We start from the raw sequence: 23,637 nt of genomic DNA, 5'->3' as shown, positions 1-23,637 counted from the left end.
TCTGAGGTTGGCCTGGTTAAATTCCCTGGCTGTAATGAGTAAAGCCTCCAGATACCTGGTCTCAAGTTCACTGATGTTGGCATACAGTATGTTCCAAGCACACTCCACGTCTGCATGGGGGGGAATGTGGACTGCTGTCAGTATGACCGAGGTGAATTCCTGTGGCAGATAGTAGGGACGACACTTCACCGACAGGTGTTCCAGGTCCGGGCTGCAGGAGCTTGTCAGTGCCACTGTGTCCGAGCACCACGCAGTGTTGATCAGTAGGCAGACACCACCTCCCCTTGTCTTGCCCGAAGACGCCGTGCGGTCCATCCGATGGATCGAAAATCCCTCCGGTCAGATGGCACAGTCGGGGGTGGTAGGGGAGAGCCAGGTCTCAGTGAAACAGAATACACAGCAGTTCTGCATTTCCCTGCAGTAGGTGAGTCTCCCTTAAGATCATCCACCTTGTTCTCTATGGCTTTCACATTAGCTAGTAGGATAGTGGGCACAGGGACCCTGAAGCCCCTCAGCTTCAATCTGACCAGCAGCCCAGCTCTTTTCCCACACTTCCTCGGTAAGTAGTGCATCTTTCCAGGTTTCCATCGATGCAGTGTGTTGTTGTCAGCTCTTTGAGGTTGGTGGACGCGTCCCGCGGGGATCGATCGGCAAGTCACATCGTTGGGCACTCCGGGTCGGGCCGAGTGACGTGGGTGGGGGGGGGGAGCTCCGCTGCCGGGGGCCCGGGCTGTCAATTGGGTCGGGCCCCGAAGCCGACACTTAATCCCGGAGGGCCGGGCTCCTGGCTGAAACAAGTCTGTAAACCGAGTCACGGTTGCGGAGGCCTCCGCTCCAGCCGAGCCTCGGGCTCAATTTCCGACGTCGGCAGCGGAGGCCTCACTTCCGGCAGCTGTGGATGGCCACCAACGGGGCTTTATGGTGGTCACTCCGGGGAAGTGTCTGGGTCACCTTGAGGTCTCCGCCGTCACTTCTGTGTGGTCGTCTGCTCCGGAGAGGTGCTGGTCGGAATGGGCCGTGTCTCCAAGCGCTCCGGCACGGTAGCAGACCGCGGGTCTCCGGGAACGTGGTGGGCCTCGCTGGTTGGGTCCTGGTGCGGTCCGGTGTTTAAGAAGCAATTCTGGTGCGGTGGTCTCCAGCTGGGTCAATAGCTTCGCCGGGGTGTTGTTGATCTCGATCTTGCTAGATTGGAGGTTTAGAAGGGTTTCTAGGGTATAAGATAGTGGAGAGGGCAGTTTGCTCGGGAGAGTACGCGCAAAGTCGCCAGTTACCGGCACCATCTTATTCCATTATCCACAAACACCTTGCTAAACTGTTGGAAATATAAGCAGACAGTTAATCTCCAAGCAAATCTTTGGGATGTGAGAGGAAATTGATGCTCCAGGGGAATCCACAGGGACAGTATCTGAGAACAGGAATGAAGCTCTGGAGAATAAAGATCCTGGAATGGAATATGATACATATGTCAATTGATGCCTGTGGCTGGTCTCCTCCCTGTCTGCTGGAGCAAGAGGAGGTTAACCACATCCTGCTCTCTTGGACCTCCACCACATCCTCTTTTGGGCTGTTCCTGAACAAACTTCCTCCTTTCTGCAATCTCAGCTGTCGAGGTTGATCCAGTATTGAGATGAAAGACAATCTGTTCGTAACACTGTGGCTGCAAGGTACGTAACATGCCATTACTCCCACTGTCCCGTGCTGTGTACACCAATCCCTTCACCTTCTCCACTGTCCCGTGCTGTATATACCGACATCTTCACCATCCCCACTTTTCCAAGGGACTGACTCAGAGAGAAGAGCCGATCTCACTCAAAGTGGGGCAGGGAATTAGATATTCCAATTATAGTTCATTGTTCCTCTCCAAACAATGTAAACTTCTGAGAAATTTACTAACTGGGTGTAAAATCTTCCTCAGTCAGCAGAGAATCTTTGATGGATACGAAGGTTTGGAACCGAAATCGTGTTAGCTCCTTGGGAAACACTGGGGTCACATGGACACAGAGATCTTTCTCTGTCAGCCTCAATTAAAATTTCCCAGGCACAACATCAGGGGGACTTTTAAATATGTACACGTTCAGACATGATCCCCTCCCACAACATTCTAGATCACAACAGGTTAACAGTACATGACTCCCAGGGAATGGCAACCGATGTAAATTGAAAAAAATAAACAATGGGTGGGATGAAGGAGGTCCCTGGCCCAGGGAGAGTGTTTCCACTGTTCCACCATCAGCTACACCTTCCCTTCCTCAGCCCTTCCTGTTTTCTGCAGTGATCACTCTTTCTGTGACTGTCTGGTCTGCTCGTCCTTCTCCAAACATTTGTTCAGTCCAGGTGCCCCAGCACACTCCCATATAAGAGGTGTAACACCTGCCCCTACACCCCACTACATCTGGCACATTCTGTCCAGGTGAAGTGGACATTCACTCCCACCTCACACAGCCCCATCCACCACCCTCTACTGTCCTCCCTCTCCTTAAGTTCCACTTACCACCCAGCAACATCTGTCTCAACATCTCACTGCTCACTCCATGCTCCACCTGCCCATCACCGCCCTCCCATCTCAGCTGGTCCACCAGCTCCTCCCTCATCTCTGCTGGCTATCTCCCCTCCCTCTACACTTGTAGCTTTTCTCCTAATTCAGTATCTGTAGTCTCTTGTGTCTCCATTGTCCTGCTCACTTCCACCTGCCTTTCCTCTCTCCTGATCTCCCTCTACACTTCCGTCGCTGCACACAACACTTGGCACAAATTCAGTGGACAATAAACCCAGCAGAGTGTCTTTGGGATGTGGAAAGAATCCAGAGTATCACAGGTTACAGGGAGTACTTGCAAAACAGTACCTGTATCAGGATCAAACACAGATCCCCAGAGGTCACTTGTGGTCTGACTGTGTGTTGACCAGAAATCTCAGGCAGCTAGCGGTGGAAACCATGGGAAATTTTCAAAATGGCTTTTATCATGTGTAGTGCAACTCATTGTCCGAAAACTTCAGTGAAAACCATGAGCTAAGCTGCCAACTGGTCATGAATTTACCCACCCTGATAGGTTCTGGGGCAAACAGGGGTATTACCAGAGAGGAAATGTTATGATGAGGTTGATGAAGTTGTATAAGGCATTGGTGAGGCCGAATCTGGAGTATTGTGTTCACTTTTGGTCACCAAATTACAGGAAGGATATAAATAAGGTTGAAAGAGTGCAGAGAAGGTTTACAAGGATGTTGCCGGGACTTGAGAAACTCAGTTACAGAGAAAGGTTGAAAAGGTTAGGACTTTATTCCCTGGAGCATAGAAGAATGAGGGGAGATTTGATAGGGGTATATAAAATTATGATGGGTATAGATAGAGTGAATGCAAGCAGGCTTTTTCCACTGAGGTAAGGGGAGAAAAAAACCAGAGGACATGGGTTAAGGGTGAGGGGGGAAAAGTTTAAAGGGAACATTAGTGGGGGCTTCTTCACACAGAGAGTGGTGGGAGTATGGAATGAGCTGCCAGACGAGGTGATAAATGTGGGTTCTTTTTTAACATTTAAGAATAAATTGGATAGATACATGGATGGGAGGTGTATGGAGGGATATGGTCCGTGTGCAGGTCAGTGGGACTAGGCAGAAAATGGTTCGGCACAGCCAAGAAGGGCCAAAAGGCCTGTTTCTGTGCTATGGTTTTTCTATGGTTTCTATGGAAATGGGGAGGGAGAGAAGGGAAGACACAGAGAGAGTGAGAAAGAGAGGAAAGTCCAAATGTGAGGTGGGCGTGTGTTGAAAAATAACAAAAGGGAGACAGAGAGCATATAAGGAAGGAACAGAGTGAGAAACAGAGAAGAGCAAGAGAGAGAAAGAGGCCATAAAAGAAAGAGAAGTGGAACGAGGCGCAAGAGAAAGAGAATGCGAGTGTGATGGAGGGAACACTGGAAGCAGAGGTTAGTGCGGGGAGATGAGCTGGCCGGTTTGGTGAGCACCTACGTTCTGTCCGCAATGGCCATCCCGAGATTCTCATTGCATATCATTTCAATTCCTCTTCCTATTCCGACACAGATCAGTCCATCCTTGGCCTTGTCAACTACTAAGGTGAGGCCAAATACCTTATATACTTCCCAGATAGTCTACAGCTTGATGTGATGAACATCATTCTCCAAAAAAACTTTTCTCAGGCTTCCAGCTGGGAACAGGTATCAATCTTAACCGACGTTTCGATGACAAACTCTGCCATCTTCATCAGGGATGATGCCTGGGCATGTCTAGTCCATGGTATTTATACCTGTTGTCCATTACTACTGATTGCTTAGTCTTTATCTAATCAGGTTTCCACTGTCCCACCTCGTTTACAATCAAATTCCAGTTCTTACTTGGAGCGAGACCTTAGTCTTTGTCAAAGTTCTTTTCCTTGCATTTTATTCCAATGGCTTCCTTCACCAGGTAGTCCCAAAAACTGCTGTGCCACACCTGTGCCCATTTTTGGGTGTCTTCTGTGTTCATTTCTCGGTGTTCACATAGAACAGTACAGCACGGTGCAGGCCCCTTAGCCCACAAAATTCAGCCGACCTTTTAACCTACTGTGTGATCAACTTAACATTTCCCTCCTGCATAGCCCTCCATTTTCTGTCATCCATGTGTCTCTGCAACAGTTCTTCAAATGTCCCCAATGCATCTGGCTCTGTCCCCACCACATGCACCCATCACTCTCTCTGATATCCACCCTGTACTTTCTTCCCAACACCTTAAAATGATGTTCCCTGGTTTTTGCCAATTCCACTTTTGATCTGACTCTTATCATCTAATACACCACTATCAAGTCACCTCCTTACTTCCTTTACTCCAAAGTGAAAATCCCAGCTTGGTGAACCTATCCTCATACCCTCTAATCCAGGCAGCATCCTGGTACATCTCCTCTGCACTCTCTCTCTAAAGCTTCCACACCCTTCCAGAAGTGAACATAACACTCCTTTTGAATCTACATCAGAGTCTTATAGAGCTGCAACATTACCTTGCGGCACATGAGTTTAATGCTCCCCCCACCCCCCAGACAAATCTCACCTTATGCAGCAACTGAGGAATGTGGGGAGGTGGATCACAAGATCTCTCTGTTTCCTTTGCTGCTGAGAATCCTATTGTTAACTCGTAATCTGCCTTCAAATTTGACCTTCAAAATGAATCACTTCACACTTTTCTGGTTTGGACTCTATCTGCCACTTCTCAGCCTCGCTCCACATCCTGTTAATGTCTTGTTGTAACCTACAATGACCTTCTACACTATGCAGAACACTACCAATCTCCATGTCATCGGCAAACTTACTAACCCCCCTTTCCACTTCCTCATCCAAGTCATTTATTCAAATCTCTAAGAGTAAGGCTCCCAGAACTAATCACCAGCCTCCAGGCAGAATATGCTCAGTCTACAAACACACTCTGCCTTCTATGTGCAAGCCAATTTTGAATCCACACAGCCAAGTTTCCCTGGATCCCATACTTCCTGACTTTCTGAATAAGCCTGCCTCAGTGTACCTTATCAAACACCTTATTAAAATCTATATACACTAAATCCACTGCCCTATCTTCATCAATGTGGTTTGTCACATCTTCAAAGATCTCAATTAGGCTCGAGGCATGGACTGCCCATCACAAAGCCATGCTGACTATCCCTAACCAGACTCTGCTTCTCCAAATACTTCTATATCCCATTTCTAAGAATCTTCTCCAATTATCTGCCCACTACTGAAGTAAGACTTATTAAGTCTCACTGCTCTATAATTCCCAGGGTTACTCCCTTCCTTGAAAAAAGGAATAACACTTGCCACTCTCCAATTAACTGGTATTACTACTGTGGCCAGTGAGGATGCACAGATCACTGCCAAATGTGCAGCAATCTTTCACCGAGCTCTCATAATAACCCGGGGTATATCCCATCCAGACCAAGGGACTTACTTATCCTAATATTTCCAGAAGTTCCACGTCCTCTTTTTTAATGTCAACATGTTCCAAAATATCAGTCTGTTCTATGCTGATATCATATTCGTCAAGGACTCTCTTACTGGTGAAACTGAAATTAAGAATGAAAGACCTCCTATGACAGCAGGCACATTACTGTTTTATCCATTGTCGATCCTATCTTCGCTTTAGCCATCGCTCTGTTCTTTTATACAGAAGTAGAACTTGGTGTTTTTCTTAATCCTACTCACCAAGCCTTCTCCTGCCCTTCCCTACTCCAGTTCTCCCAAGTGCATTCTTCAGCTTCTTCCTGGATACCTTGTAACTAACCAGAGCCCTGACTGATCATTGCTTCCTACATCTTAAGTCAGCTCTTTTCCTTCCTCTTGACTAGATGTTTCATATCTCTTGTCAGTCATGGTTCCTTCACCCTCAATGGCCCATATTCCTCTGTTTTTTTTCTGATTTATGTATTTGTATAATTATCTGTTGAACATCACAATTGTACCCACCTCCACAGCTTCTTCAAGCAGCTCATTCCATTTACCCACAAAAGTTGCTCTTGGAGTCCCTTTTAAATCCTCCCTCTTTAAACCTGTGCCCTGTAGTTTTAAAATACCAATCCCCAGAAAAAAATCTGAGACCATCCATGTTATCTACATCATTAATGCCTTTACATACCTAATTAAAGTCATCCCTCCACCTCCTATACTCCAGGGAAAAGAGATATAGCCTTTCTTTACAACTCAAGCCCTCCAGGCCTGAAAAAATCATTGTGAATCTTTTCCGCATACTTTCCACCTTAATGACATCCTTCCAATAGCTGGGCAATCATAACTGTGCACAATACTCCAAGAGTGGTCTTACCAATGCCTTGTGCAGTTAGAGTTATAGAAAACTACACAGAAACAGGCCCTTTGCCCCATCTAGTCTGTGCCTTCTCACAACGACCTGCACTGGGACCATAGCCCTCCATTACCCCTACCATCCACATACCTATCCAAAATTCTCTTAAGCATCAAAATTGAGCTCCCATGTACAACTTGCACTGGCACCTCATTCCACACACTCACCACCCTCTGAGGGAAGAGGTTTCCCCTCATATTCCCCTTAAACTTTTCACCTTTCATCCTTAACCTCTGGCTGTTGTCCCACCCAACCTCAGTGAAAAAAGCCTGCTTATATTTACCCTATTTACTGTATACCCCACATAATTTTGTAACCCTCTATCAAATCTCTTCTCAGTCTTCTACTTTCCAAGGAATAAACTAATCTATTCAATCTTTCCTTGTAACTTAGGTCCTCCAGATGCAGCAACAACCTTGTAAATGTTCTCTGCACTCAATACTTTGATTTATGAAGGCAAATGTGTCAAAAACTTTCTTTACGATCCTATCTACCTGTGACACCACTTTCCTTGAATTATGGACCTGCATTCCCAGATCCCTTGGTTTTTCTGTACTTCTCAGTGTCTCACTGTACAAGACCTACCTCAGTTGGTCCTGCTGAAGTGCAACACCTCGCACTTGCCTGCATTATGTTCCATCTGCCATTTTTCAGACCATTTTTCCATCTGGTCCAGATCCCACTGCCCATTATAGCCTTCCTCACTGTCCTCCACAACCCCAGTCTGGATGTCATGTGCAAATTTGTGGATCCAGTTTGCCACGTTATCACCTAGATCAGTGATACCGATGACAAACAACAAAGGACCCAGCACCAATCCCTGCGGCACACCACTTGTCACAGGCCTCCAGATGAGTGACCATATGCTACCACTCTCTGTCTTCTCTCACAAGGCTGATGTCTAATTCAATTTACTACTTCATCTTGACTGACTGAACCTACTTGACTAACCTCCTATGCGTGATCTTGTCAAATGTCTTGTTAATGTCCATGTAGCCCAATATTGACTGCCTTGCCTTCACCCACTTTCCTGGTAAGTGCCTTGGAAAAATCTATAAAAATGGTCAGACACGGCCTGTCACACATGAAGCCATGCTGACTGTCCTTTATCAGTCCATGTCTAACCACCAACTTATATATCTAGTCTCTTAGAATACCTTTCAATATCCTTCTCACTACAAGTTTTAGGCTCACTAGCCTATAATTTCCTATTTATGTTTAGAGCCTTTCTTAAAAAGTGGAACAACATTAGCTATCCTCCAATCCTCCAGTTCAAGTCAGCTGTCGCTGTAGATGATTTAAACTTCTCTGCAAGGCACCAGCAATTTCTATACTTGCCTCCTGTCTCAGGGAAAACCCAGTCTGGCCCTGGGGATTTTTCCACCCTAATTTGCCTCAGGACAGCAAACACCTTCTCTGTAATCTATGTAGGGTCTTGCAGCTGCTCTGAGTCACTTCCATAGACTCTGTGTCTATCTCCTGAGTAAATATGGGTGCAAAAAATGTATTTAAGATCTCCCGCATGTCTTTTGGCTTCACACATGGTTTACCATTCTGATCTTCCAGAGGACCATTTTTTGCTCTTGCAAAACCCTTTATTCCTAGCATACAGTATCTGCAGAATCCCTCAGGATTCTCCGTCACCTTGTCTGCTAGAGCAGCTTCATGCCTTCTTTTAGCCCTCCTGATTTCTTTCTTAAGTTGCATTTCTTATACTCCATAAGCACCTCATTTGTTCCTACCAGCCTATACCTGCTACACACCTCTTTTTCCTTAACCAGGGCCTCAATATCTCTTGAAAACCAAGGTTCCCTACACTGTTACTGTTACTTTTACCTTTTATTCTGACAGGTACATACGTATATTGTCTCATTACATCCCAACTCTAGTACTCAATTCTCTGACCAATGAAGCCAAGTATTACGTACACTTTCTTCACCATCCTGTCTAGCTGTATCACTGCTTTTCGAGAGTTCTAGTGCCTCTGAGTCTCTCTGTTGTATATTTACCATGTAAGCCTGCCCTAGTTGTACTCACCAAAATGCAATATCTCACACTGTCCAAAATAAATTCCACCTGCCATCCCTTTGCTCATTTCCCCAGGTCATCTAGATCTCATTGTAATCTTAGATAAATTTCTTCCCTTTCCACTACACCTCCGGAACTCTTGCTCTTGGGCTTGGACTCTCGGACTCACACACACCAGGCCTCTGTCATCGGACTGCCAATCTCTGGGTATCGATCCCAGGAATCGCCGATCATGGGTTTTAGAATTAGACTCGCATGGACCTCCGGTGATGGGGCTGGGGGCTGTCATTAGACCTCATGACTGTTTACAGGCTTTTACGAAGAAAGAAATAGAAAATTTGGAAGAAGGATGAATGGATGAAAAAATATGAAGAAAGACAAAGGAAGGAAAAGGAGATGGGTCAAAGGAGGGGAAATGAAGGAAGACAAAATGAAAGGTAAAAAGAAAGATCAAAATAAAGGAAAGGTAGAATGATGAATAAATGGACAGACAGATAGATAGATAGATATGCTCTTGGGGTATTTGACCCGTGCCGCTCTGTCAATGCAGGAAGCATTTTAAGTCTTGTGACACAAGAGGTACAGCAGACGCTGGAGGAGCTCAGCAGGCGAGGCAGCTTCTATGGGTGCGAATATACAGTCGACGTTTCGGGCTGAGACCCTTCACCAGGATCGGGAAGGATGGGGGAAGAACTCAGAATAAGAAGGTGGGGAGGGGAGGAAGAAGTACAAGGTGGCAGGTGATAGTTGAAAACGGGAGGAAGGAGAGTTTGAAGTACAGAGCTGGGAAGCTGTTTGGTTGGAGATAAAGGGCCGGAGAAAGGGGAATCTGGTAGAAGAGGATAGAAGACCATGAAAGAAAGGAAAGGTGGTGGAGAACCAAAGGGAGGTGATGCGCACGTAAGTAGAGAATGCGTGAGAGAGAAACAAGATGGGGAATGGCGCAGGAGAAGGGGTGGGGTAATAACCAGAACTTCGAGAAATCGATGTTCATGCCATCAGGCTGGAGAATAGGCAAACGGAATATAAGGTGTTGCTTCTCCAACCTGAGTGTGGCCTCGTCATGGCAGTAGATGAACTATGGCCTGCAATGTCGGAATGGGAACGGGAAATAGAATTGAAATGGGTAGCCACCGAGAGATCCCGCTTTTTGTGGCAGGCGGAGGAAATGAACTTTGATGATGCGGTCTCCCAGTTTGCGTTGGGTCTAGCCGATATACAGGAAGCTACACCGGGAGCATGGGATACAGTCGATGAAGTTACGGAATTTATACGCTGAATGCGGAGACTTGTGGGGTGGCAGGTGAGGAGCCCTAACCCTGGTCTGGCGGCGGGATGACGGGATGAGGGCAGGTTTGCGTGAAATAGAAGAGATGCGGGTGACGGCAGTGCTGATAGCGAAGAAGGGAAGCCCCTTTCTTTGAAGAAGGAGGACATATCAGTTGCTCTGAAATAAAAAGTCTCACCGTGAGGGAAGATGCGCAAAGACGGAGGAACTGAGAAAAAATATGTTTTGCAAGTGACAGGGTGGGAAGAGGTATAGTCAAGATCACTGTGCGAGTCAGTGGTTTTATATGATTTCAGTAAACGGAGAAGCGGCACGAGTCTGCAGTATCGTAAGATCTGATTAGCTTCACATTGAATAGATTCGGCAAATATGGCTCACTAGACACCGCCTGTGGTCATTACCGTGTGACTAACTGGACCTTTTGACTTTGTGACGCTATTTGATGGAAAGCTGTGATTGTCATTGTCGGGTTTCCATCCATGGCTGCAAAAAGCAGACAACTCATATTTCCTTTGGGAATTTGCTGGGATAATGAAGTGAGGGCTTCGATCTCTGAAGGGGTGCATATGGTGCCTTTGTGGTAGGGCGGTAGATGAGGTCTACATGGATTTTAGCAAGGCATTTGACAAGGTCCCCCACGAGAGACTCATCCAGAAAGTCATGAGGCATGGGATCAGTGGAACCTTGGCTGTTTGGATAAAAAATTGGCTTAAAGGAAGAAAGAAAGTAATCTGTCTGGAGGTCGGTGACTCGTGGAGTGCCGCAAGGATCTGTCTTGGGACCCCTGCTCTTTGTGATTTTTATAAATGACCTGGATGAAGAGGCGGAAGGATGGGTGAGTAAGTTTGCAGATGACACGAAGATTGGAGGAACTGTGGACGGAGCTGTAGGTTGTCGAAAGTTACAAGAGGATATAGAGAGGATGCAGAGTTGGGCAGAAAATTGGCAGATGGAGTTCAGTCCGGATAAGTGTGCGGTGGTGCATTTTGGAAGGACAAACCAGAAGGCTGAGCACAGGGTTAATGGTCGGTTCGTAAAGAGTGTGAATGAACAGAGGGACCTTGGGGTTCAAATCCATACATCCCTCAAAGTCGCTGCAACAGGTTGATAGGATAGTTAAGGCCTATGGGATGCTAGGCTTCATTAATAGGGGGATTGAGTTCAGGAGTAGAGAGGACATGTTGCAACTCTACAAATCTCTGGCGAGACCACACTTGGAGTATTGTGTTCAGTTCTGGTCACCTCATTATAGGAAGGATGTGGAAGCTATGGAGAAGGTGCAGAGGAGATTTACCAGGATGTTGCCTGGATTGGAAAAAAAGTCTTATGAGGCAAGGTCAGCAGAGCTGGAACTTTTCTCTTTGGAGCGTAGGAGGATGAGAGGGGACTTAATAGAGGTCTACAAGATTATGAGAGGCATAGATAGGGTGGATAGCCAGTACCTGTTTCCCAGGGCACGAATCGCAAACACCAGAGGGCATATTGTACAAAGTTAAGGGAAGGAGGTATAGGGGAGACACCAGGGGTAAGTTTTTTTACACAGAGGGTTGTGGGTGCCTGGAATGACTTGCCAGGGATGGTGGTGGAGGCTAAAACATTAGGGGTATTTAAGAGCTTCTTGGACAGGCACATGGATGAAAGAAAAATAGAGGGTTACGGGGTAGTGTGGGTTTAATACGTTTATTTTAAGGAATATATGGGTCGGCACAACATCGAAGGCCGAAGGGCCTGTACTGTGCTGTAGTATTCTAGTGTCTAGTGCCTTCTAGTGTTTTTACGAGACACGTTCCTGCGGCAACAGCGGGTCGGCACACAGAAATAAGCAAATTAATTCAGATAGTAATGGACGGCATTGTTTGACAGAATTCAGTGAGTTGCTGATCAGTGAATTGCCAAGGCGAATGTTCATGAAATATATTCCACTGAACAGGAGTTTTGCATTTGAATTAGCAATCACACGAATAATTACCCACGAGGTATTCATATCGGCCGTGTGGGGGTGTGGCCTATTTGCCAATCGAAAGTCGCTTCCGCCATTTCGGCTGTTGTTTGGTGCGTTTGAGGTCTGTGCGGCTCTTTCCCATTGGTTGCCGTATGTGCCTCAGCTTTGGTGTACAGTTACAAACGCCAGAGTGTAAGGGTAGCCCGCGCAGGAGGCTTTCTTTTTCACCTTTGTCCTCAGGGCACACCTCACAGAACCATTGGGAAGGTTAACTCCGCGCACACTTTTAGCTTGAGGTTCTGTTCGTTGAACATTTAGTCTTGCGGTTTGTGTAACTTGGGGCAACTTAAGTGTTTGTTCAAATCTTTTCCTGTTTGTAAAATAAAACGATTGATATACTTATTCGTAGTCAGTGTTTAGAGGGCAGCCGCAGATTATTAGCATATTGTAAAATGACACACATCAAAGTTGCTGGTTAACGCAGCAGGCCAGGCAACATCTCTAGGAAGAGGTACAGTCGACGTTTCAGGCCGAGACCCTTCGTCAGGACTAACTGAAAGAAGAGCTAGTAAGAGATTTGAAAGGGGGAGGGGGAGATCCAAAATGATAGGAGAATACAGGAGGGGGAGGGATGGAGCCAAGAGCTGGACAGGTGATTGGCAAACGGGATATGAGACGATCATGGGACAGGAGGCCCAGGGAGAAAGACAAGGGGGGGGGGAACCAGAGGATGGGCAAGGGGTATAGTCAGAGGGACAGAGAGAGAAAAAGGAGAGTGAGAGAAAGAATGTGTGTATAAAAATAAATAACGGATGGGGTACGAGGGGGAGGTGGGGCATTAGCGGAAGTTTGAGAAGTCGAAGCCGCCAACCTGACGACATGAACATCGACTTCTCTAACTTCCGCTAATGCCCCACCTCCGCCTCGGACCCCATCCGTTATTTATTTTTATACACACATTCTTTCTCTCTCTCTCTCCTTTTTCTCCCTCTGTCCCTCTGACTATACCCCTTGCCCATCCTCTGGGTTCCCCCCTCCCCCTTTCTTTCACCTTAGGCCTCCTGTCCCATGATCCTCTCATATCCCCTTTGCCAATCACCTGTCCAGCTCTTCGCTCCATCCCTCCCCCTCCTGTCTTCTCCTATCATTTTGGATCTCCCCTTCCCCCTCCCACTTTCAAATCTCTTACTAACTCTTCCTTCAGTTAGGCCTGACGAAGGGTCTCGGCCTGAAACGTCGACTGTACCTCTTCCTAGAGATGCTGCCTGGCCTGCTGCGTTCACCAGCAACTTTGATGTGTGTTGCTCATGTTTTCTCAAATGTGATTCGGTGGGGTACCGCCGAGGCACATGATTTTTGTGCGATGCCCACAAAGATAGGTCACCGCTTTAAGTCGAAGTGGAGGGTCATATTGGGGAGAAGGGGGTGCGCTTTCCAGTCTAAAGATACAAGGGACCCCGAAGAGAGAGTCTGAAGAGGATTGTTATTATCGCTCCAGTATCGGGACCTAAATAGGTTACGCCAATTACGCCAGAATTTGTTCATTAACTATTTCACATCGGACCCAGATACTTCGACTTAGGGGTTTTATTCCCAGCGATACATGAATACGGAGCCGTCTCCTTCCAGGAAGTAAATTATCTGAGAAGGATTTGCTGTTTCAGGGCTAAAACATATTTGACCCTTAAAACACATCTTATAACGTTCTCCGAGATGAACCTCGGCTTTCTTCTTATATCCATCATCAAGTTGAATGAGTGTGCTACTTCGGGTCGCAAGCAATTTAAACAGGTTTGCACCGCTAAAGGTCCATTCTGTTCTAATTGTTTTCCTGCACTAGTTTCCCAAGCATCTTTAAATCTGGAAATTAAATCCGTTAGGGGCTCACTTTTTTTGTTGGCATCTCGTGACTTCCCCAAAATCACCTTGTTGTCAGGCCCCTTTTCGGATTGTATCTTTGGTCTGTTCTAACCACGTCTGCATTCTCAAGTTGCCTTCCATCTGCATTCGGGACCCAATCGCCATTTGTTCCATGGGGTACAGCGAATCGTTGTTTGAGGGTGGATCAGGCACTGTCATTAGTGACCCGCAGGAGTCGCTGCACATTTGCAGGTAGCGGATCAAAACTTCACAAGCTTCTACTGACCAATTGTGCAGCACGATAGCTTTCCTAATTGGGTTAGGGACGTCAGTAATCATACGCTTAACCTCTGCAGGGGTCCAGGACTTGAGGACCGGTATCTCGCCTACCATTATTCGGGGTTCCTGCGTAAACGTTGCATTATCAGGCAGCTTACTTTCCCCATGGCTATCGCTAGGTCCTGCCACCTGCTCCATAGACTGTACTCTCTTGACCTGTAACCGCATTTTCGCCCCTACGCCCTGTGCAACTTTCGCAGGTTGCGCTTGTTCCTGATCCATGGGAGCAGAAGGATGCCCTGTTCTCGAGGCACCGGACTGGGAAATCTATTCATATGAGGGAGGCTGGTTCCCGGAATGGGACTGTGACAACTGGACTTGTCGTTGCAGCCGCTGGACTCGATGACATGCAGCGGCCATGACAAACATTACATTCCTATTTCCATAAAAGGGGTTATCGGCAGGCGTCATCTCGGATTTTAGAATAGAGTCCTGCAGAGGGCGAAAGAGGGGGAGGGGAGGGGGCCATAGGGTTAGACTCCCAGGCCCCTCCTTATAAATAGCCTGAAAAAGTAATATCATGCCTGCTATCTCCAATTTCTAGCAGTACCTTGTCCGGCGGGGTGCCTGGAGACACTGGGGTCCACACGGAAGTTTCTTAGTCTATATTTCCTTCCCCTTCTCTCAGTATGTTTATTCATGGAGCCTTTGTCGCTGGATCGGCAGGCTTCGAGGTCCTGTATCTTCTCTTTGGTATAGCCCATGTGGTTTCGGCGCATTTGCTTTCACTGCTACCCATTTCTGACCTGTTAGTTTTAGGTCAACCTGTAATCAAATTTAATTAGTTTTCAATCACGATACAATCCCCTTACACTTTTCTGGCCGGAAATTATCTCAACTCTTCGAAGTCCCTGTTGCCCTTTAATTTGACTATTCATTGGACACCCTCTGCGAGTTTTGGACCCTGTCTTCCATCTACCATCTTGCCTCTCTCCAGGAGCTCAGGGATCCTCACCGGCTGGGAGGGCCTCGTCTGCACCGATCTTGCCCTATTGGTCTGGTCTTTCCCGGAGACTCACAGCGGCTCACTGTCGCCACAAACGCTTTCCAAGGGGAACTCAGATTGCCAGAGTAAGTTACTATCGCCAATTAAACAAATTTTTCGATCGGGCTTCGGTTGGATCCCGTATCTATAGGGATCCATTCCTGTTTCGCTAAATTGTTAGGGAAATTAACTTGCCAAGGAAATTCACTTAAAGTTAGTCACTAATAAATCGGACAAGGACTTCGATGTGACTGGGGAATATCTTTATTCACGAATTAAGGAAGATCGCTAACGGCGCGGTCGTCCAGTCTTCCAAAGAAGAATAACTATAGCCTTTTTATACATATACACAGAAAGTCAATAAAGTCAAAGTTTAAAAAAAAGTCAATCCTGTGCGGAATGAAGCTGAAAGTTGGTTGGGAGGAGAATGCATGACACAGAGGTTATATTTCTGGGAGGCTCGTTTCCGGGATTACATCGGGTTAACTGTAAACTTCTTTCTTCCTTGTGCTGCCTAAAACGTAGGGAGCATACAGATAGCAGTAGTTATTCTACATGATTTCTTTCTATGATTTGATAGTTTTCATAATCCGCTTCACTGGACATTTCACCGCGTTGTTCAGCTCCTCTCGGAATTTGATTTGAGTCACGGCATAAATACCCGTATTTGTGCAAGTGCTAAGAAGCTGCAGCATTTGAGATGCGTGTTCTGTGATGTAGAGGGGATCGGTGACAGAATAATTCGCAATCCTGGCAATTCGTTTATACAAATAAAATACCACCAGTGTTACCCACAATAAGATGAAACTGCCGGTTATACTGAAGAGCAGAACGATGGACTTCCTTCGGTTCTCCATCTCTGGATCCTTGTCATTCTCTCCAGTGCTGCGGCCCCGGAGCCCCTTGCGGATTCTACTGGCCACTAATATTTGCCTGACCGTCAGAACATTGAGCAGCAGGATCAGAAGGAACGGAACACATGGAGTTAAAATGCGATGGAACATCTCAAATGCCGCCCATGCGAACGTAGTATAGAAACTCGGTTTAGTTACACAAACCCAGGGAACATTATTAATAATTTCCCCAGGCTCGTATGGGAAATACAAGGAACAGAGACGAAACATCCCAGCACGCCCACTGTCACTATAACCGCAACAGCCATTTTTTCAGTGCAGTATTTTCTCTTCAGCCTCTGGGAACAAATGGCTACAAATCGGTCAAACGTGAATGCGACCGTCAGCCAGACAGAGACTGTAGTGCTCGCGAAAATCAGCCACACGATGAGGCTGCACACTGGAGTAATGTGGAGGAATGAACGAGGAAAATAAATAAGACCAGTCCAGCTCAACAATGGGTCCGAGATCACGACCAGGAGATCGGCCACCGCCATTCCCACCAGGTACCGGGTGATACACTTGGAAAGACCGCACCTTCCTCGACAGAGGATCACAATCGCCACCAAGTTAACTATAGGAGAAAAGAAAAGGAAGCCGATAAATTACTGATCAGACCTCGACCCAATAAGCCGGCCTTTTGGGATCTGATACTATTTCCATTTTGTTCATATACTAAGGCCACGGTGTCGATGTGGAGAATATAGAGAGTTACGAACCAAATAAAGTGGTCCATATCTGTACTTCCGACCGTAAGTGTGAGGTGATAGGCGACCGCCAGCTTGGTGGCTGTCTCCTAAGCGGCAATAAGGGAACGATCAGCATTACCAGGGTCGATCTCCTTTCGTGCCGGATGAAATGATTAAAGCAGGATATCAGATGCGGCAGTGTTCAATAACCAAAAACCAACATCCCCGCCGTTCCCTGTCAGCGACGGAGCAACAGAAGGGTGTCTCATTCATTTTGCATCGCCGACAGACATTTCAGCTCACCGGCACAAGAGCCAGCAGCTAACACAGTGGTCAGAAATCTGGATCTGCATCAGGATAATCACAATAGGCACAGGGGATTCTACAAAGCCCGGAAATTCAGAGCAAAACACAGCGTTGGAAGAACTCAGAGGGCAGGCAGCATCGATGGAGGGGCATAAACAGTCGAACTTTCGGGCCGAGATCCTTTATCAGAACTGGAAAGTAAGCTGGAAAGATGCCAGAATAACAAGGTGGTAGATGGTATGTGAAGCTGGGAGAGGGGAAAGTGCGTGGGTGGAGGGGGTGAAGTGAGAAGCTGGGAGGTTATCGATAGACGAGTTAAACGAATCTGATAGGAAAGGGGTGTAGACCGTCAGAGAAGGGGAAAGATGAGGGGCACTGTAGGGAGTGATGGACAGGTGAGGAGAAGGGAAGGGATAATAGAGGACCCAGAATGAGGAATTGAAAAAAGAATAGAGGTATGTTTCACAACAGTAGCGATTTTTAAATATGATATAATATATATTTAAATTTGCCATACGAAAGGAGGCGGAAGAGTTTTTCTCTCTCTCCCCCAGCAGCCTTTTCGTTTTGTAGCTCTTTCCAAAATTCGAGACCCCACAATCACCACTTCGCCGCTGCTATGAGTGATCAATTATAAATTCTTGCCTTTCTTCCGGGTATTCCCTTACAGTACGTCGATTGACAAAGATTCATGATCAATGCAGGAGTTGTATAAACCAAGTCATTGCGAATGTATCGCGGTCACAGTGAAACCAAAGGAACCGAAACCCGGAACTTTCTACTATTGAAATAGGAGGCTGTTTAAGGGTTTAGCTAGAAACAGGCAACAAGAGGGACAATCAATCAATTTCAATGAACTAATAATGTCCGCCGGCGGCTTACCGGGAATTCCAACCGCTGAAATGACAGGATAGTAAATGTCTTCTATCCGCCAGATCACCGGATATCCTATTTCAGTGTGAGCATGTAACTCCTATTGTTGCGGATCCACAGCTCCAGCAGACGGTCTGAACTGATGAACTCCACCAGGTTCTCACTTATAGAGAGGATCAGTCTCCTGTGACACAGTTAAACCCGATCCTCGCTCTTTCAGTCACTTGAAAACACACATTAAATGAACACCACTGTCTCTGGTGTAGGTATCATTGGGGATTTAACACAATTATATCAGACTCGGTACAATTAGCGAGACTCTCTGGGCATAGGATCGAAAATTGCAATTGCGCGATATGTACGGTATACAGTAACTGAACAAGGAGCACTTCCAGTCATTGTATTCAGCAGGGTTAGGAGTAGGAGACGTTTTGCAAGTGTGGGGGGGGGGGAGGGAGAGACAGTGAGAGAGAGAGAGAGGGAGAGAGAGGGATGGAGGGAGGGGGATGCGGAGAGAGTGGGGAGGGAGAGAGGGGGAGGGGGAGAGGAGAGGGGGAGAGGGAGAGAGAGAGAGAGTGAGAAAGGGAGAGAGAGATAACTTAATGGCACCCTGATTGTCATGGTAGAAGGCAGGTTGGTAATGGATCCCAAGAGAGTGTTGAATGTATAGGAGATGACTTTTAACAGCAGTTTGTCGTTGAGCCTTTTGGGAGATCAGCTATACTGGATTGGATGTTCTGTAATGACCCTGATGCAATTAGGGAGCTTAAAGTAATGGAACCCTGAAGAGGCAGAGATCAGAATATAATTGTTCAAGCTGACATTTGATAGGGAGAAAGGAAAGTCTGATGTAGCAGCATTTTAGTGGAGTAAGAGAAATTACAGGGGTATGAGAGAGGAGTTGGCCAAAGTAAATTGGAAAGAAATATGACAGGGATGGCAGCAGAGCAGCAATGGCTTGAGTTTCTGGGAAAAATGAGGAAGGTGCTGGACAGATGTACTCAGGACACAAAGAAATATTTCAAATGGCAAAATAGTACAACCGTGGCTGACGAGGGCAGTCAAAGCTAAAGTAAAAGTAAAAGAGAAAGAATACAACAAAGTAAAAAATAGTGGGAATATAGAGGACTGGGAAGCATTAAAACCTATAGGAAGCAGCTAAAAGAATCATGAAGAAGGAAATAGTGAAATATAAAAGCAAGCTAGCAAACAACAGTGGTTGACAAAGGAAGTCAGAGATAGCATAGCATTAAAAAAGTATAACAGAGCTAAGGTGAGTGGGAAGACGGATGATTGGGAAATTTTTAAGGAGCAACAGAACTTAACTAAAAAGGCAATACGGGGAGAAAAAATGAGGTATGAACGCAAGCTGTTAGGGATATAAAGGAGGATAGCAAAAGTTTTTTTAGGTATGTGAAAAGAAGGAAGATAGTTAAGAACAATGTTGGGCCCTTGAAGAATGAATTGGGAGAAATTGTTATGGGAAACAGAGAAATGGCAGACGAATTTAATAAGTACTTTGGATCTGTCTTCACTAGGGAAGACACAAGCAATCTTCCAGATGTATGGATGGGCCAAGGATATAGGGTAACAGAGGAACTGAAACAGATTGACATTAGGAAGGAAACAGTGATGAGTAGACTAATGGGACTGAAGGCTAACAAATCCCCAGATCCAGATGGTCTGCATCCTAGGGTACTAAAGGAGGTGGCTCTGGAAATTGCAGATGCGTTGGTGATCATTTTCCAATGTTCCTTAGATTCAGGCTCAGTTCCTGAGGATTGGCGAATGGCTAATGTTATCCCACTTTTTAAGAAAGGAGGGAGGGAGAAAACAGAGAACTATCACCCTGTTAGCCTAACATCAGTAGTGGGGAAGAGTCCATTATTAAAGATGAAATAGCGGCATATCTTGATAGCAGTGATAGGATTGGGCCGAGCCAGCATGGATTTACCAAGGGCAAATCATGCTTGACTAATCTATTGGAGTTTTTTGAGGATGTAACCAGGAAGATAGACGTGGGAGATCCAGTGGATGTGGTGTACCTTGACTTTCAGAAGGCATTCGATAAGGTACCACATAGGAGATTGGTGGGGAAAATCAGAGCTCATGGCATTGGGGAAAGGATATTGACATGGATAGAAAACTGGTTGGCAGATAGAAAGCAAAGGGTAGCAGTGAATGGGTGTTTCTTGGAATAGCAGGTGGTGACTAGTGGGGTACCACAGGGCTCGGTATTGAGACCACAGCTGTTTACGGTTTACGTCAATGATTTAGAGGAAGGCATTGTGAATAACATCAGCAAGTTTGCTGATGATACTGAGCTGGGTGGCAGTGTGACATGTGATGAGTATGTTAGGAGAATTCAAGGTGACTTGGATAGGCTGGGTGAGTGGGCAGAAACTTGGCAGATGGCGTTTAATGTGAATAAGTGTGAGGTTATTCACTTTGGGAGCAAGAACAGGAAGGCAGGTTATTATCTGAACGGTGTGGAGTTAGGTAAGGGAGAAATACATAGAGCTGTAGGAGTACTTGTTCATCAGTCTCTGAAGGTGAATGAGCAAGTGCAGCAGGCAGTGAAGAAGGCTAATGGAATGTTGGCCTTTATTACAAAGGGAATTGAGTACAAGAGCAAGGAAACTCTTTTGCATTTGTACAGGGCCCTGGTGAGACCACACCTGGAGTATTGTGTGCAGTTTTGGTCTCCAGGGTTAAGGAAGGACATCCTGGCTGTGGAGGAGGTGCAGCGTAGGTTCACTAGGTTAATTCCTGGAATGCCCGGACTGTCTTACGCAGAGAGGTTAGAGAGACTGGGCTTGTACAGGCTGGAATTAAGGAGATTGAGGGGGGATCTGATTGAGACATATAAGATTATTAAGGGATTGGACAAGATAGAGGCAGGAAATATGCTCCAGATGCTGGGAGAGTCCAGTACCAGCGGGCATGGTTTAAGAATAAGGGGTCGGTCATTTAGGACAGAGTTGAGGAGGAACTTCTTCTCCCAGAGAGTTGTGGAGGTGTGGAACGCACTGCCTCAGAAGGCAGTGGAGGCCAATTCCCTGGATGCTTTCAAGAAGGAGCTAGATAGGTATCTTATGGATCGGGGAATCAAGGGTTATGGGGACAAGGCAGGAACTGGGTATTGATAGTAGATGATCAGCCATGATTTCAGAATGGCGGTGCAGGCTCGAAGGGCCGAATGGTCTACCTCTACACCTATTGTCTATTGTCTATTGTCTATAACATGATCAAGATGAATAGAAAAACATTTTCAAGTATATAAAAATTAAAAGAGATGAGAGTGGATATACGGCCGCTGGAAAATGAGGCTGGAGAAATAACAACGGGGGCCAAGGAGATGGCACATGAAATAAATGAGTTTTTTTTGCATCGATCTTCCCCGTGGAAGACACAGGTGTTGAAGGGTGTGAATTATTGAGGTTATTGAGTACTTGGTGACACACGACAAGATAGGACAACTAGCATGGTTTCCTGAAGGAAAAAGCTTACCTGACGCACCTGCTGAAATTCTTTGAGTTGATTAAAAGTAGGATAGATAAAGGAGATGCAGTCGATGTTGTATATTTGAATTTTCAGATAGCCTTTGACAGGGTATCACACGTGAAGCTGCTTACTAAGTTAACAACCCATGGTATTAAAGAAATATTACTAGCATGGCTAGAGCATTGGCTGATTGGTCGGAAGCAATGAGTAGGAATAAAAGCATCCTTTTCTGATTGGCTGCCAGTGACTAACGGTGTTCCGCAGGTGTCTGTGTTGATACCGCTTCTTTTTGTGCTGTATATTAATGATTTAGATCATGGAATAGGTGGCGTTGTTGCCAAATTTGCAGATGAATCCAAAGGTTGTTGGATGGTCAGGTGGTATTGAGGAAACAGGAAGGCTGCAGAAGGACTTAGATAGATTAGGAGGACGGGCAAAAAAGTGGCAAATAAAATAAAATGTTGGAAAATGCATGGTCATGCACTTTGGTAGAAGAAATATTTGTGCAAACTATTTTCTAAGCGGGGAGAAAATCCAAAAATTTGAGATGCAAAGGGACTTGGGAGTCCTTGTGTAGAGCACCCTACGGGTTAAGTTGCAAGATGTGACAGAGGGGAGGCAGGCACATGCAATGTTAGCATTCAGCTCAAGAGGTCTAGAATACAAGAGCAGGGATCTGATTCAGGATTCTGCGATTCAGTAACAGCTTCTTCCCCTCTGCCATCAGATTCCTAAATGGACATTGAACCCTTGGACACTACCTCACTTTGTAAATATATATTATCTCTGTATTTTGCACGATTTTTAATCCATTCAAAATATGTATACTGTAATTTATTTATTTATCTTCTTTTCCTTTATATTATGTATTGTATTGAACTGCTGCTGCTAAGTTAACAAATTTCACAACATATGCCGGTGATAACAAACCTGATTCTGATGCTGAGCCTTTATAAGGCGCTGGTAAGGCCCCACCATTATTATAGGGAACAGTTTTGGGCTCCCTATCTCTGACAAGATGTGCTGGCTGAAAAGGATAATTCCGGGAATGATTGGATTATCAAATGAGGAACGTTTGATGGCTCTGGGCCTGTACTCGCTGGAATTTAGACGTGTAAGGGGTTTCTTCTTTTATGTTACTACAAAGGCTAACAAAATGGCTTCTTTGTTATGTTATAATTAAAATAGCTTTTCTGTAATAATAACTGCTGAGAAAGTTCTCTCTCTAGCGGCTTGTTTGGGTTATAAAGAGAATTGTATTCGTTTGCTAACCAATTGGGATAGATGTTATTCTTTCTTATGTGTCTGTAAGCTATTGTAGGCGGGCTTTGAGGGAGAAGGCGCGATGGGAACAGAGAGAGGAGACGCGATGCTGTGACCCTGGGCGGCGGGACCGACCCTGAGCGAGAGTCCGAGGCCCAGGGTCTTCGGTGAGGAGAGGAGAAGAAGACAGACTCGAGTGGAGCATCTGGTCGACCACCATGGTTGGTCCCAGGCGGCGGTTCGAGGGTGTCCGAGGGCATTGCATGGTGGAAAGAAGACTCCGTTAATTGAGCTCCAACTGGTTGTGCATGAAGTGGTTGAACTTCGATAAGTTTGGCGCCTTTTTTTTTCTTTTATATTTTATCTCTATTAATTACATAGTTCCAGTAAGATTTATAATGTGTAATCATTTAATTGCATATGGTGTTTTGTCTGTTATTTGGTGGGGTGGGGTACATCACACAGCATCCACACAAACTTGATTACCCAGTTTGGCGGGGCCGAAGGCTGCTCCCCCTAGACGAAAGCGAGCTGAGCCAGTCTGAGGCTTACCAGGGGCTACAGACGGAGGAGGGGGATCTAATTGAAACCTTTCGAAAGTTGAAGGGTCTAGGTAGAGTAGATGTGAAAAGGATGTTTCCAATGGTGAGGGAGTCTTGGACAAGAGGGCACAGCCTCAGTATAGAGGGGCGTCCATTTAAACCGAGATGAAGAGACATTTCTTTAGCCAGACGGTGGTGAATTTGTGAAATTTGCCGCCACAGGCGGCTGTGGAGGTCGGGTCGTTGGGTGTATTTAAGGCAGAGCCTGATAGGTTCTTGATTGGCCCCGGCATCAAA

The 23,637-nt window shown here is 46.0% G+C and overlaps 1 long non-coding RNA gene across 1 annotated transcript; it reads left to right on the top strand.

Annotated features, from left to right (window-relative positions):
* Nucleotides 1-752: 752 nt before the first annotated feature.
* Nucleotides 753-23,179, top strand: LOC140209580 (uncharacterized). Its single transcript, XR_011889025.1, has 3 exons — nt 753-1,664; nt 15,223-15,356; nt 22,848-23,179. It is a non-coding gene; the product is annotated as an uncharacterized lncRNA (long non-coding RNA).
* The last annotated feature ends 458 nt before the right edge of the window (nt 23,180-23,637 follow it).

Source organism: Mobula birostris, chromosome 14 (assembly GCF_030028105.1).
Source record: "Mobula birostris isolate sMobBir1 chromosome 14, sMobBir1.hap1, whole genome shotgun sequence".
Taxonomy (NCBI): Eukaryota; Metazoa; Chordata; class Chondrichthyes; order Myliobatiformes; family Myliobatidae; genus Mobula; species Mobula birostris.
The sequence above is the reverse complement of the archived record's forward strand: the minus strand, read 5'-3'. Positions and strand labels throughout refer to the sequence as shown.